The sequence below is a fragment of the Phyllobates terribilis genome, unplaced genomic scaffold, assembly GCF_046119375.1.
Source record: "Phyllobates terribilis strain yellow unplaced genomic scaffold, ASM4611937v1 Scaffold_685__1_contigs__length_823148, whole genome shotgun sequence".
Classification (NCBI taxonomy): domain Eukaryota; kingdom Metazoa; phylum Chordata; class Amphibia; order Anura; family Dendrobatidae; genus Phyllobates; species Phyllobates terribilis.
Window position 1 is genome coordinate 794,966 of NW_027363445.1, and position 16,366 is coordinate 811,331.

Sequence of the window (16,366 nt, forward strand, 5' to 3'; positions counted from 1 at the left end):
TGGATTTGGCTATAGATTGTGCATCTTGGGGTCTGTATGCTTATTATTTACTATTATTGATGACTACTGTCATGTGGGAAACAGTTGTATACCATGTCTATGGTTTTTAAATGCTTTTAATAGTGTGCTTATGTTCAATAAACTTTTTGCGATTTTTCTATTGGAGGTGTGCATGTACTTATGTAGTGCCTTTTGTAATGCCTTCAAATCCTCCAGATGATCCCATTCCAATACCGCCCGGACTTTTGCTGGATCCATGCGAAAACCGGTGGAGGACAACACATATCCTAGGAAAGGCATCTCCTCAACTGAGAACTTACACTTCTCAGGCTTAATATATAATTTTTTGTCTCGAAGAATATGTAAAACCTGCCTGACGTGAACCTGGTGCGACTCAAGGTCAGGAGAATAAATTAGTATGTCATCCAGATAGGCAGATTCGTGGTTATCTATCAGATGACTAAAAATGTAGTTTATGAAGTTTTGAAAGACAGCTTGTGCCTTTGTCAACCCAAAGGGCATCACCAGATTCTCATAGTGTCCCTCAGGCGTGTTAAACACTTTTTTCCACTCATCCCCCTCTTTAATTCGGACAAGATTATACGCCCCCCTAAGGCCCATCTTAGAGAACCATTTTGCCCCTTCAATTTGATTGAAGAGGTCAGGAATGAGAGGAAGCGGATAAGGATCACTGACAAGTTCAAGGAAATCCAGGTAAGGGCGTAACCCCCCCATCTTTTTTCTTTACAAAAAAGAAACCAGCGCAATGGGGAAGAGGATGGTCTGATATGACCTTTAGTCAGGCTTTCCGTGATTTAGTTTTTCATGGCCTGCCTCTCCGAACCAGATATGTTATAGCAGTGGTCCCCAACCTTTTTTGCACCAGGGACCGGCTTGAAGCAAGATCATTTTTCCATGGCCCAGCAAGGAGGGGGTGGGGTGGGCGGGGCTTTGGTCATATGGGGGCGGGGTAATGGAGGGATTTGGAGTTTAGTGCATACTTATCATATAGTGTAGACCAGGTCCCCGCCAGGAGCTATGCCAGGAGCCCCACATAATGTGCTGTGCCAGGAGCCGCATCACTGAGGCCCAATCACGCCCTGCAGCAGGACAGGGCAGCTGTCCTGACAGCTGCTGTTCAGCTGCATTTACTTCATCCCAGGGGCGGACACAGACTGTAGTGGGCCCCTGTGCAAGAAATTTTGGGGGGCCCCCCCCGCCCTTCATAAGGCAACAAAGTTATGTAAACATAACCCCCCCATGTGCATCTCTCACCCCCCCCATGTGCAGCTCACCCCCGTGCATCTCTCATCCCCCTCCGTGCATCTCTCATCCCCCTCCGTGCATCTCTCATCCCCCTCCGTGCATCTCTCATCCACCCCCTGTGCATCTCTCATCCCCTCCGTGCATCTCTCATCCCCTCCGTGCATCTCTCACCCCCCCCGTGCATCTCTCACCCCCCCGTGCATCTCTCACCCCCCCGTGCATCTCTCACCCCCCCGTGCATCTCTCATCCACCCCCCGTGCATCTCTCATCCCCCCCGTGCATCTCTCACCCCCCCGTGCATCTCTCATCCACCCCCCGTGCATCTCTCATCCCCCCCGTGCATCTCTCATCCCCCCCGTGCATCTCTCATCCACCCCCCCGTGCATCTCTCATCCCCCCCGTGCATCTCTCACCCCCCCGTGCATCTCTCACCCCCCCGTGCATCTCTCATCTCTCCCCTCCCTCCCATGTGCATCTCTCATCTCTCCCCTCCCCCCATGTGCATCTCTCATCTCCCCTCCCTCCCATGTGCATCTCTCATCTCTCCCCTCCCCCCCATGTGGATCTCTCATCTCTCCCCTCCCCCATGTGCATCTCTCATCTCTCCCTTCCCCCCCATGTGGATCTCTCATCTCTCCCCTCCCCCATGTGCATCTCTCCCCTCCCCCCCATGTGGATCTCTCATCTCTCCCCTCCCCCATGTGCATCTCTCATCTCTCCCCTCCCCCCATGTGCATCTCCCATTCCCCCCACTCCTAGTTAATTGTATTTAAAAAAAAATAAAACTTGTTATACTTACCCCCATGCGATCCCTGCAGAATCCTGGCGCACGTCCAAATCGCTGACACCAGGTTCTCCTGACTTCCGGCCATGTGACGACGCCGTCACATGACCGGAAGTCAGGGGAATCATGAAGGTGCTGCCGCAGCAGCGCAGCGCTAAGATGTCCCGGACCCGGCGCTTAGCATGCGGCCGGGGGCCCCATGAGGAGAGAGACGCACAAGAGGGGGGCTCCGAGGGGGCTCCTACCGGCCGGGCCCCATACTGGAGTCAGGGCAGTCATGCCCTGATGGCGGCCCTGCTGGAGGCTGGAGGGGCCCCCTCTCCCCGCGGACGGGCTGAAAAACCCCAACGGCCCGGTCCTGGTCCGCGGACCGGCGGTTGGGGACCTCTGTGTTATAGAGTCTGCTCTTTGGCAGCTTGGCCCCCGGAATGAGATTTATAGTGCTATCATAAGGACGATGGGGAGGGAGTTTTTGGCACCCCTGCTCCGAGAACTCTTCCCCAAAATCTGACAGGTAATTAGGCACAGACCGGGTATCTACCCTTGCCAACCGGGTACCCAAGCAGTGCTCTTGACAATACCCACTCCATTTAACAATCTCCTGAGTCTGCCAATCAACAACAGGTTTGTGCACGGTGAGCCAAGGGAGTCCCAGTACTACAAGTGAGGGCAGACCCTCTAGCACATAGCAGTCTAACACGTCAGTGTGCATAGCCCCCACCTGAAGCCACACGTCACAGATGACTTGAGTAAAGTGCCCTTGTCTCAAGGGGGTGGAGTCAATGGCGACAATGTGAATGGGTCTGGACAGTGGATGTGGGACGGGGACTTGGACCTGGACGAACCTAGAGTCGATCAAATTTAACACGGCCCCACTGTCCAGAAAGGCCCACACCTCCGCCTTAACTCCACCCACATGAACCACGGCTGGTAGAAAAAATTGTATCTTACCCATGGAGGTGATGAATACACCCAGGTTGCTAACCTCCCAGCAACCTGGGCTATCAGGCTTCTCCGGTGGTTGCTTACACTGGGAAGGACACATGCCTACGAAATGTCCCCTTTTCCCACAAAAGGAACACACTCCCCCTTACGACTGACTACAGTCAATTTGCCAGTGGAGGATGCCGCTCCCACCTGCATGAGATTCACAGTTGGCTCAACGCTGACTTCCTGTGACCCCGGATCCCCCACACACCTATGTCTCTGGCGAAGACGGCAGTCAACCCGGATCGCCAGAGACATGGCTGTCTCAAGGAAGTCTGGAGTCTCATACAGGGCCAAGGCATCCTTCACACTTACTGAAAGCCCCTCACAAAAGAGACTACCAAGTGGGGGTCGTTCCACATGGTATCCGTGGCCCACTTCCGAAACTTGGAGCAATATTCCTCCGCCGGCCGATCTCCTTGCTGAAGTTGGTGCAGTGTGGACTCCGCTAAGGAGACACGATCGGGGTCATAATATATATGGCCTAGAGTCCGCAAAAACCCCTCCACCGTCTGGAGCGACGGTGAATCAGGAGCGAGATTATTATGCCCACATGTTGCTCCTCTGAATCTGAGGAAACGGAATGTAGCCTGAAGTACAGTTCACAGGCCTCTCTAAAGACCACAAAGTTGTCCCGCCCCCCAGAGAACCTGTCAGGCAATGCAACCTTGGGCTCCACTATGGTTTGTCTGAGAGACGAGACACCCACACCCGATGTATTAAGGGACCGCAAAACCACTGTGCTTAAATCCGCCACCTCCAGACTGAGCTGCTGCAATTGCCCCGTCAGAGCAGTAAAAGGATCCATAATGGAGCAGAAAAAACACTATATACAGAGCTCCTGTGTGTAATGTCACTGGTGATCACTGTATAACCTGTACACTATATACAGAGCTCCTGTGTATAATGTCACTGGTGATCACTGTATAACCTGTACACTGACCCAATATACAGAGCTTTTTTACATTTTTATTATTTTAGCATTATTTGTCACTATGTGGTGGCATTATGTGCTTTGGTCATGGTGTGGTGGTATTTGTGCCTTGTATGTGGCATTATTTGGGCACTATGTGGTGGTAATATGTGATCTGGTCACGGTGTGGTAGTATTTCTGCCTTCTATCTGGTAATATTGGTCTTGGTAGAGTGGATTGTGGTTGGTCATTTGTTTTATCTGATATCAATTAGGGGAAACCTCTTTATTTCCAACAGATATTAAATACTTGGATGTTTAACCCCTCCCTGTCCTGTAACTATTACACAGCAGCAGAGATGCAGTTACAGAGGTTCACCAGAGAAAGCAAGTTGGCATTTGGTGAGATTTTCACCTCTGTATTTATAAGAAAAAAACAGAAGTGGGTGAGAAATGCATAAAACATTACCTCGGATTGCTCCACGCCTGGTTTTGTCTTATAAATACTGAGGTAAAAATCTCACCAAATACTCAAAGTGCCACAATCTTCTGACAGTGCGGATTCCACCAATAAATAAGTGATCACCTTCCCAACCTGTGCATCGCTGATAACTTGTTTTCACCAATAAAAACCATTTAATGCAAACTACAGTAATTGAACATCGCAGTTCTGGTGAGGGCACAGTGATGGGCAGGAGCCGCCAATATAATGGGTATAACGGCTAACCGGTATTTGCAAATAGCTGAAGGGTGGGTTGGCCTGGGTGGGCCCCAGACACTCCAGTCTGGCGCTGGCCTCCGCCTTCGCCCTAACTCCTGCCTTAGCCCTCCTTCTGTTCTCCGCCACCTGGGGAAGAGTGGCCCTACTGTGCACTGTACTACACCAACCCGACAAACAGGGCTACAAAGACAGGGGTTAATAGAAAACTCCAGGCATACGAAATATTCACTCACATATTACAGAGGGAAACACCAGGGTGTGAAGGTAGGGGGAATAAACCAAAATGGAGAAGGATAAGGAATTACACGCATACAAACCAGACACCAGTCACAAGTAATTCCTCCAACACTCCTTCTCATAAGAAACTCCTCTCCCTCCTCTGACATAGATTAGTATCAGAGCCCAGATTATAAAGGGAAAAGGAGTGGCTAACCGAGCTCAGCTGTGAGCACAGGGAAATCCAACATGGCCGCTTAACCCCTGTTCAGCCAGAATAAATACACACAATTAAAATGACAGAGAAGTGCTTTGTCTCAGAGCCGGAGTAGGAGCAATATGACGCTTAGGTCTCCTGGCTCCAAACTGTCGTGGTAACCGTGTGACAAAATCATTTTTCGCATGATTATTAACTGCTTTGTTTATTTCTTCCTGTCCATCCCCCAATGCTGCGCAGAGATTTGTGGAAGAAGTATCATAGAACCTGCAATTATCAGGTGACAAAACCTTTCCCAGTCCAGCACAGAAGGTGGGTGTGCGTGCATTTGCCAGTGTATGCATGTGCCTCTGTCTGCAAAAAATCAATTTTGCCATGATTATTAACTCCATTATTTTTTCCTTCCTGACCCTCCCCCAATGCTGCATGGAGATTTGTGGACTAAGTATCATAGGACCTGCAATTATCAAGTGAGAAAATATTTGAAGGTCCAGCACAGAAGGTGGGTGTGCGTACATGTGCCTGTGTCTGCAAAATATTATTGTTATTAGGGTCAGGAAGAAAGAAACAATGTAGTTAGTAATCTTCTGCAAAACTGATTTTTTGTAGACACAGGTGTTAAGATGAATAAATTAAGTTGTTTATGAAATTAATTATTGCCTTTATATGAGTCAGTAGAGATGCTAGAAAGTGCTGTGAGACAAGATGGCGCCTGCACTCAGGACCAAGCCCTGGAAAGCAAGATATCTTGTGCTGGAAGTCTACGCAATGCAAAGACCATATATGGACTATCCAATGGAAAAGGACATGACAATCAGCTAGCTACGCCTTAGTATGCGATGATATAAAATGCCCCTTGCTTGTGTCGCAATAAAGATTTGACGCACCTACTCTGTCAAGAGAGGAGCTGCACCTGACTGTGTCTGGTTTTATTTCTTCTGCGCATGCACTTTATTTAAACCGGAGCAGGCAATCGAGCGTCCTGATATAGGACCACCCTAACATTCTAGGCGCCCAACGTGGGGCCACCAGCAGGGGGCGCCCCAACTCCAGCAACCGAAGGAGATGCCGCGGGACACATCGGCGAGGCTTGATACGGAGACTGATCACCTCCAAAGGAACACATTTTTTGGATATTGTATCTCTCAATGTTAAAATTACCCTACCCTTAAAATTATAGACTGTTCATGTCTTTGTAAGTGGGCAAACTTACAAAAACAGCAAGGTATCAAATACTTATTTCCCCCACTGTGTATGTATATACACTCCTCAAAAAAATAAAGGGAACACTTAAGCATCAGAATATAAATCCAAGTAAATCAAACTTCTGTGAAAGCAAACTGTCCACTTAGGAAGCAACACTGATTGACAATCACTTTCACATGCTGTTGTGCAAATGGAAGACAATAGATGGAAATTATTGGCAATTATCAAGACACACTCAATAAAGGAGTGGTTCTGCAGGTGGGGACCACAGACCACATCTCAGTACCAATGCTTTCTGGCTGATGTTTTGGTCACTTTTGAATGTTGGTTGTACTTTCACACTCATGGTAGCATGAGACGGACTCTACAACCCACAGAAGTTGCTCAGATAGTGCAGCTCATCCAGGATGGCACATCAATGCGAGCTGTGGCAAGAAGGTTTGCTGTGTCTGTCAGCGTAGTGTCCAGAGGCTGGAGGCGCTATCAGGAGACAGGTCAGTACACCAGGAGACGTGGAGGGGGCCGTAGGAGGGCAACAAACCAGCAGCAGGATCGCTACCTCCACCTTTGTGCAAGGAGGAACAGGAGGAGCACGGCCAGAGCCCTGCAAAATGACCTCCAGCAGGCCACAAATGTGCATGTGTCTGCACAAGCTGTTAAAAACCGACTCTATGAGGGTGGTATGGGGGCCCAACGTCCACAGATGGGGGTTGTGCTCACAGCCCAACACCGTGCAGGACGCTTGGCATTTGCCACAGAGCAACAGGATTGGCAAAGTCGCCACTAGTGCCATGTGCTCTTCACAGATGAAAGCAGGTTCACACTGAGCACATGTGACAGACGTGACAGAGTCTGGAGACGCCGTGGAGAGCGATCTGCTGCATGCAACATCCTTCAGCATGACCGGTTTGGCAGTGGGTTAGTAATGGTGTGGGGTGGCATTTCTTTGGAGGGCCGCAGAGCCCTCCATGTTCTCGCCAGAGGTAGCCTGACTGCCATTAGGTACCGAGATGAGATCCTTAGACCCCTTGTGAGACCATATGCTGGTGTGGTTGGCCCTGGGTTCCTCCTAATGCAGGACAATACCAGACCTCATGTGGCTGGAGTGTGTCAGCAGTTCCTGCAAGATGAAGGCATTGAAGCTATGGACTGGCCCGCCCGTTCCCCAGACCTGAATCCGATTGAGCACATCTGGAACATCATGTCTCGCTCGATCCACCAACGTCACATTGCTAGTGTTGAGCGAGCACTAAAATGCTCGGGTGCTTGAAGCTCGGGCCGAGCTCGCCGTGATACTCGGGTGCTCGACCCGAGCAACTAGCCCAATGTTAGTCTATGGGAGACCCGAGCATTTTTGCGGCGGCTCCCCCGGCAGTCTTTTAAAAGCCTAACAAGTGCCCAAAACGATAGTGACAGTGCTGAAATGACATGGGGACAGCATGGGGATCGCCCCAGGAAGCATTTCTGACCCCCAGGTCACTGCTGTCAGCAACGTGGTCAGAGATATTAAGCCACTGTTAAGGGCTCACAATAAAACGTTCAAAAACGAAACTGAAGTGCTTTCCTGTGAAATATGTTAAGGAAGTTCCTTTCCAGGGTAAAGACTTGTGTATAAGGTAAAATAAATAACCCCAAATAAAATACTCCTCCACACCTTGGGCTATGTTCACAAGTAGCATTTTTTATGCGTTTTTACACTTTTGTATTGCTTTCAACCGTGACAAATGCATTCACCGGGAAATGCCATTTTAACATTTTACAACCTTATCTGGCCATGTGCTGTGTGACACATGCATACAGTGCTGAAAAGACATGGGAACAGCATGGGGAAGACCCCTGGAAGCATCTCTGACACCCAGGTCACTGCCTAAATGTGTGCCCATCAGAAGTCATCCTTGCCGCATCAGAAGATAGACTTGCAGCTATCCCCGTGCAAGTTCTTGTCCCAGGGCAGTGCTCAATTGTACCTCCCCCATTCCTTGCGATGCAAGCACAAATATGCAGCCAACCACCCACCCTCCCCCAGGCTGCAATACCATACTGCTTGCTTGCACTTGAAATTGGGCCTTTTAGGCATGTGGAGGCGGAATCTGGCCACCACGTCATGGCTGCGTTGGTGGCCTGGTATCCATACTCAGTCCCCGGCGGCCGGGTGTCCACACTCGGTCCCCAGCCGTAAGGGGGCGGCCAGGTGTCCATACTCGGTCCCCAGCCGCCCCGCGGCCAGGTGTCCACACACGGTCCCCAGCCGCCTGGGGGCAGCCGAGTGTCCATAAACGGTCCCCAGCCGCCCCTATTTCTCCTTGGAACATCCCCCACACACTTTTCTCCGGTGGGCCCTGGCTTCTCCATCAGGGGAGTTGAGAGTGCCAAGGTGAGGAGCATGATGATGATGATAGAAGTTAGCATCTGCTTTGTTTTCTTGGAATGCAAGCGTAAGTGTGCAGCCTGCCACCCACCCACCCCCAGGCTGCAATACCATACTGCTTGCTTGCACTTGAAATTGGGCCTTTTAGGCATGTGGAGGCGGAATCTGGCCACCACGTCATGGCTGCGTTGGCTGCCTGGTATCCATACTCAGTCCCCAGCCGCCCGGCGGCCGGGTGTCCACACTCGGTCCCCAGCCGCAAGGGGGTGGCCGGGTGTCCACACACGGTCCCCAGCCGCCTAGGGGCAGCCGGGTGTCCATAAATGGTCCCCAGCCGCCCCTATTTCTCCTTGGAACATCCCCACACACACTTTTCTTAGCCCGGCCTGCTTTAGGGCAGCATTGGACGAGCCCACCAGAGAACCAGACTCCTCCGGTGGGCCCTGGCTTCTCCATCAGGGGAGTTGAGAGTGCCAAGGTGAGGACCATGATGATGATGATAGAAGTTAGCATCTGCTTTGTTTTCTTGGAATGCAAGCGCATGTATGTAGTAGCGGCTAGGCCTGAGGTGGTCAGCATTTTGGCGCATATCCTACCTCCTCCGTGGATTGCTGGATGTTTTCCTGCTACTATTCCAGTTCTATGACTCCCGTTAAAACAAAGCTTCAGGTGATAAATGATGGATGAGGTAGTGGCAAAGGAGAAAGAGCAGGAGGAACAGGGACCATTCACATCAATATCAGGCCAGTCAACCACATATGTCTTGTAGGATATGTTTCTGTAACAAAAGGAGCGGTTCGGCTACACAGTTATAGGGCATACAGTGAGTGCAATGCCTACCAAAAATTTTGAGGCACTCCAATGCCCCTTGGAAATGACATGGAGGTCAGAGAACGTTAACTAAACCTTTTTTTCCATTTATAGCAACTGGGTCTCCTGTACACTGTTGGCCTAAGCAGTGAATGGAAGGCTTTCCAAAAATTATGAGGAACTGCAATGCCCCTTGAAACAGACGTGGATTACAGCGTACTAAAAACTTTCTACCCATTATTGGGGAGTGGGTCTCCCTTAGTTTTCGCCTTTGCATTGAAAAGCAAAAGCTGACTAAAATTAGGAGGAAATGCAATGCCCGTTGGAAGAGTCGTGGAGTTAGAGGTACTTAAAAACAACATTTCAATGCCCCTTGGAAGAGCTGTGGAGTTCAGTGTGGCTTAAGAAGACGCTTTTAATGCCCCTTTGAAGAGACGTGGAGGTCACAGTAGCTTAACAAGACGGTTTTAATGCCCCTCGGAAAAGACGTGGAGGTCCCAGTAGCTTAACAAGACGGTTTGAATGCCCCTTGGAAGAGACATGGAGGTCACAGTAGCTTAACAAGACGGTTTTAATGCCCCTCGGAAAAGTGGTGGAGGTCGCAGTAGCTTAATTAGACTGTTTTAATGCCCCTTACAAGAGCCATACAGTACAGCATCTTAAAAACATTATTCCCATGATTGGGGAGTGTGTCTCCCATAGTATTTGCTTATGCCTTCCAAGCAAAAGCTGCCAAAAATTAGGACGGAGGAACTTGCAATGCCCCTTACAAGAGCCATGCAGTACAGCATATTACAAACATTCCCTCCTCCTCCTCCCCTCTGTCCTCAGGCCACCCACGGTGACCCAACGGTATGAGAGTTGTACAGGTACTACCGTTTACAGCGCATGATACAAGCTCCTGTTCTTCCTCCTCCTCCTCCTCTCCCTCATTGTCCCCCAATGCACGTTGGGATGAGATGAGGCTGGGCTGTGTGTAATCGTCCGCTACGGCTTCTTGATCCATCTCATCATACTCTGGCTGCAATGCCTCCTCTTTAATTCTCTGCAGAGAGCGTTGCAAAAGACAGACAAGTGGAATGCTGACACTAATGATGGCGTCATCGCCACTCACCATCTGGGTGGACTCCTCAAAGTTTGTCAAGTTGGTACAGATGTCAGACATCTAGGTCCACTCCTGAGGTCTTATGTGTGGAGTCTGACCTGAATATCGACTGCCTTGTTGCAGGTGGTACTCCACAACTGCTCTCTTCTGCTCACAAATCCTTTGCAACATGTGGAGGGTAGAGTTCCAACGTGTGGGGACATCACACACCAGTCGGTGTGAGGGAAGCTACAATCGTTGCTGCAACACAGCAAGGGCGGCGGAAGCTGTAGCCGACTTGAGAAAATGAGCTGACAGGCGGCGTACTTTTGATGAGCAGATCTGGCAACTCGGGGTACGATTTAAGAAACTGCTGAACCACGAGGTTAAGCACATGAGCCAGGCATGGTACGTGTGTGATCTCGCCTCAGAGCCGCCACCAGGTTACGGCCATTGTCACACCCGACCATGCCTGGATGTAGGTTCAGCGGTCTCAGCCACAGATCTGCCTGCTCTTTCACAGCTGTCCACAACTCACAAGCAGTGTGAGGTTTCTCACCTAAGCTTATGAGTTTCAGCACAGCCTGTTGCCGCTTGGGGGAGGCAGTACTGCAGTGCTTCCAGCTTGTAACTGATGTGGTGATATCTGAGATGGAGGCTGAACATGAGGAGGAGGAAGATGATGCGCAGGAGCTGTACACTGTGGGGGCAACTCTGACTGACATAAGGCCCGCAATCCTTGGTGTAGTGAGGATGTGTTCCGTCCAAAGGTCCTACTGGATCCCGGCTTCCACTATGTTTACCCAGTGTGCCGTCAGGGAGATGTACCGTCCCTGGCCACAAGCACTTGTCCACGTGTCTGTTGTCAGGTGGACTCTCCCAGTAACTGCTTTGTTGAGGGCACGGCAGTTGTTTTGGGACACGTGCTTGTGTAGTCCGGGGATGGCACACCGGGCAAAATAGTGTCGGCTGGGGACCGAGTACCGAGGGACGGCCACCGCCATAAGGTGACGGAAGGATTCCGTCTCCACCAGCCTAAAAGGCAGCATTTCCAACGCAAGCAGTCGTGAAATGTGCGAATTTAGGACTGTGGCCTGTGGGGCGTTAGCTGCGAATTTCCGCTTTCATTCAAAGGTCTGGGATATGGACAATTGAACGCTGCGGTGGGACGTGGACGTTGATGCTGTTTCTTGAGAAACTGCCATAACAAGTGAAGACTGAGAGGAGGGGGCATCTTTACATGCAGTATGGACAGGGGATTGCCTTGCACACACAACAGGGGGTTCTATTGGATGCACAACAGCGGAAGAAGCAGTGGTGACACCTGCTGACCCTGGTCGTGGACCCTGGGGTTCGCCCCACAAAGTCGGGTGCTTTGCTGCCATGTGCCTGATCATGGTGGTGGTGGTCAGGCTGGTAGTTTTGTCACCCCTGCTGATGCTGGCATGGCAGGTGGTACAAATGGCCCTTTTGGGGTTATCAGCAGAGTCTTTAAAAAATTCCAGACTCTGGAAGACCTACCGCTTGTACTGCCAACGTCCCTCGTGTTGGTGTTACGAGGAACTGTTGCCCGCCTTCAGTCTGCGGCCACCACATTGCTTCTTCCTGTCTGTTGGGGTACACTGCCTCCCTCCCCCTTAGTGCTACTGGCGTCACTCTGCATGTCCTCCTGCCACGTTGGGTCAGTTACTAGATCATCCACCACCTCCTCCTCTTCCACTTGCGCACCACGATCCTCCTCCTCACTTCCTGGCAATTGTGTCTCATCATCGTCCACCTCTTGTGACAAATTGCCAGCGTCGACTTCCTGTGGCCGTGGCTGTTCAAATATTTGGGCATCGCTACATGGGATCTCCTCTTCCACCACTTCAAGCGGAGCAGGCGAGGGGCACAAATCTGGAAATGACCAGTGAACAGCTCTTCAGAGTGTCCAAGTGTGGGATCAGTTACTGTCTGACGACACTCGGCATGGTGGGGGGAAGGAGCATCAGGGTGAGGAGGAGTATGCGGTCGAGACTCACGGCTACTAAGAGTCGACCGTGTGGAAGACAGGCCGGAGGTGGTGGTGCCCAGGTAACTGGAAGTATTATCTGTTATCCTATTAATAACCTGTTCACACTGATCAGTTCGCAATACTGGTGTTGTTCTGTGCTTCCCTAGTAATTCGGTCAAGAAGTGGGAGCAAGAAGATGTGGCTGTTGGTTGTGGCACATTTTCACCTTGGCCACGGCCCCGTCCTCTGCACGCACCATCACCAGAACGTCCACTTCCACGTCCCTTGCCACGTGCCTTGCCCATTGTAAAGGAAGCAAAATAGCTTACACTCGCACTATCAATGGAACAAGGGTAATAAAAAGTAGATTAGAACCGGGGAAGAGGAAAACCACAGTTCTTTCTCTGGCCTACACCCGACTCTTTTAAACAATCTGAACAATCAGGGAGAAACTATTACTGTTTTTCTTTACGGAAAAAATACCAAATGCTGAATAATAGAGATTTCTTACCGTGGAACAGCAAAACCACAGTTATAATTTACTGGTGTATACCAGACTTTTTTAAATACATATATTTGCGGCTGAACAGTGAGCGATACACTCAAACTGTTTTTTTTAGATACAAATGGCCCAAAAGTGGATAATACAGAGGTTTGAACCGTGGAACTGCAAAACCACACTTGTATTTCTCGGGCCTACACCAGACTATTTTCAACAGATATATTTATGTCTGAACAATCAGGAGACACTATTATTTATTTTTTACGGCAAAAATTGCGAAAAGCAGGATAATACAGAGATTTGACCTGTGGAACTGCAAAACCACACTTGTATTTCTCGGGCCTACACCAGACTATTTTCAACAGATATATTTGTGTCTGAACAATCAGGAGACACTATTATTTATTTTTTACGGCAAAAAATGCCAAAAGCAGGATAATAGAGATTTTTTACCGTGGAACAGCAAAACCACAGTTATAATTTACTGGTGTATACCAGACTTTTTTAAATATATATATTTGCGGCTGAACAGTGAGTGACACACTCAAACTGTTTTTGTTAGATACAAATGGCCCAAAAGTGGATGATACAGAGGTTTGAACCGTGGAACTGTAAAACCACACTTGTATTTCTCGGGCCTACACCAGACTATCTTCAACAGATATATTTGTGTCTGAACAATCAGGGAGACACTATTATTTTTTTTTTTACGGCAAAAAATGCCAAAAGCAGGATAATAGAGATTTTTTACCGTGGAACAGCAAAACCACACTTCTGTCTCTCTGGCCTACACCAGACTATTTTCAACAGATATATTTGTGTCTGAAAAATCAGGGAGACACTATTTTTTTTTTTTTTACGGCAAAAAATGCCAAAAGCAGGATAATAGAGATTTTTTACAGTGGAACAGCAAAACCACACTTCTGTCTCTCTGGCCTACACCAGACTATTTTCAACAGATATATTTGTGTCTGAAAAATCAGAGAGACACTATTATTTTTTTTTTTACGGCAAAAAATGCCAAAAGCAGAATAATAGAGATTTTTTACCGTGGAACAGCAAAACCACACTGCTGTCTCTCTGGCCTACACCAGACTATTTTCAACAGATATATTTGTGTCTGAAAAATCAGGGAGTCAGGGAGACACTATTATTTTTTTTTTTACGGCAAAAAATGCCAAAAGCAGGATAATAGAGATTTTTTACCGTGGAACAGCAAAACCACACTTCTGTCTCTCTGGCCTGCACCAGACTATTTTCAACAGATATATTTGTGTCTGAAAAATCAGGGAGACACTGTTATTTTTTTTTTTACGGCAAAAAATGCCTAAAGCAGGATAATAGAGATTTTTTACCGTGGAACAGCAAAACTATACTTCTGTCTCTCTGGCCTACACCAGACTATTTTCAACAGATATATTTGTGTCTGAAAAATCAGGGAGACACTATTATTTTTTTTTTACGGCAAAAAATGCCAAAAGCAGGATAATAGAGATTTTTTACCGTGGAACAGCAAAACCACACTGCTGTCTCTCTGGCCTACACCAGACTATTTTCAACAGATATATTTGTGTCTGAAAAATCAGGGAGACACTATTATTTATTTTTTTTACGGCAAAAAATGCCTAAAGCAGGATAATAGAGATTTTTTACCGTGGAACAGCAAAACCACACTTCTGTCTCTCTTGCCTACACCAGACTATTTTCAACAGATATATTTGTGTCTGAAAAATCAGGGAGACACTATTATTTTTTTTTTTACGGCAAAAAATGCCAAAAGCAGGATAATAGAGATTTTTTGCCGTGGAACAGCAAAACCACACTTCTGTCTCTCTGGCCTACACCAGACTATCTTCAACAGATATATTTGTGTCTGAAAAATCAGGGAGACACTATTATTTTTTTTTTTACGGCAAAAAATGCCAAAAGCAGGATAATAGAGATTTTTTACCGTGAAACAGCAAAACCACAGTTATAATTTTCTGGTGTATACCAGACTTTTTTAAATATATATATTTGTGGCTGAACAGTGAGCGACACACTCAAACTGTTTTTTTAGATACAAATGGCCCATGGAACTGCAAAACCACACTTCTATTTCTCTGACCTACACCAGACTATTTTCAACAGATATATTTGTGTCTGAAAAATCAGAGACACGCTTTTTTTGGGGGGGGGGGGGGGCACCAAAAGGTTAATAAGACGGGTATTTGTACAGTGTGAAGGAGGAAAAAAAAAGAGGATTTAGATGAAAAAAAAAGGATTTTTCCTGGCCCCCGAGACCTGGAGCTAAGTCCAGCAATTTCAGCAACAGGAGCACACAGGACTGTACTGCACCATTTGCTGGTATAACCACTGTGTCTCCTATACAGCCTGCCTGCCTGCCTGATATCTGGGATGGATATTAATCCTTAGAAGGACTGTTTGTTTGATCTGGCAGCCTTTACAGACCCTACACTAACTATTTCGCAGGATATATCTCTCCCTAAATCAACAGCGCTGTCCCTACACTGTCTGTTCTGGAGCGACTGTGTCCAAGATGGCGGCGCCCAGTTTTAAATACTCGAGGTGATGCTGTGCGGCCAGCCAATCACTGTAATGCCCACAAACAACATGGCTGCGGCATTAAAGTGACTGGCTGGCAATCCCTGCATGTTCATTGGCTCTGTAAAGAGCGCCAAACATGCAGGGCGGAGACCCGAGCTCCCGCCCGAGTAACCCGGAAATGCTCGGTGCTCGCTGAACATCCCGAGTAGCGTGATGCTCGGGCGAGTACCGAGCAGTGTCGAGCATGCTCGCTCAATACTACACATTGCACCACAACCTGTCCAGGAGTTGGCGGATGCTTTAGTCCAGGTCTGGGAGGAGATCCCACAGGAGACCATCCACAACCTCATCAGTAGCATGCCCAGGCGTTGTAGGGAGGTCATACAGGCACGTGGAGGCCACACACAATACTGAGCCTCATTTTGACTTGTTTTAAGGACATTACATAAAAGTACGATCAGCCTGTAGTGTGTTTTTCTACTTTAATTTTGGGGGTGACTCCAAATCCAGGCCTCCATTGGTTAATAAATTTGATTTCCATTGATGATTTTTGTGTGATTTTGTTGTCAGCACATTCAACTTTGTACAGAACAAAGTATTCAATGAGAATATTTCATTCATTCAGATCTAGGATGTGTTATTTGAGTGTTCCCTTTATTTTTTTGAGCAGTGTATATACACAGTGTGTCTATCTGTGTCTGTGTGTGACAGCTGAGTGTGTGTACACTTTATGGAACATAATACTATGTTGT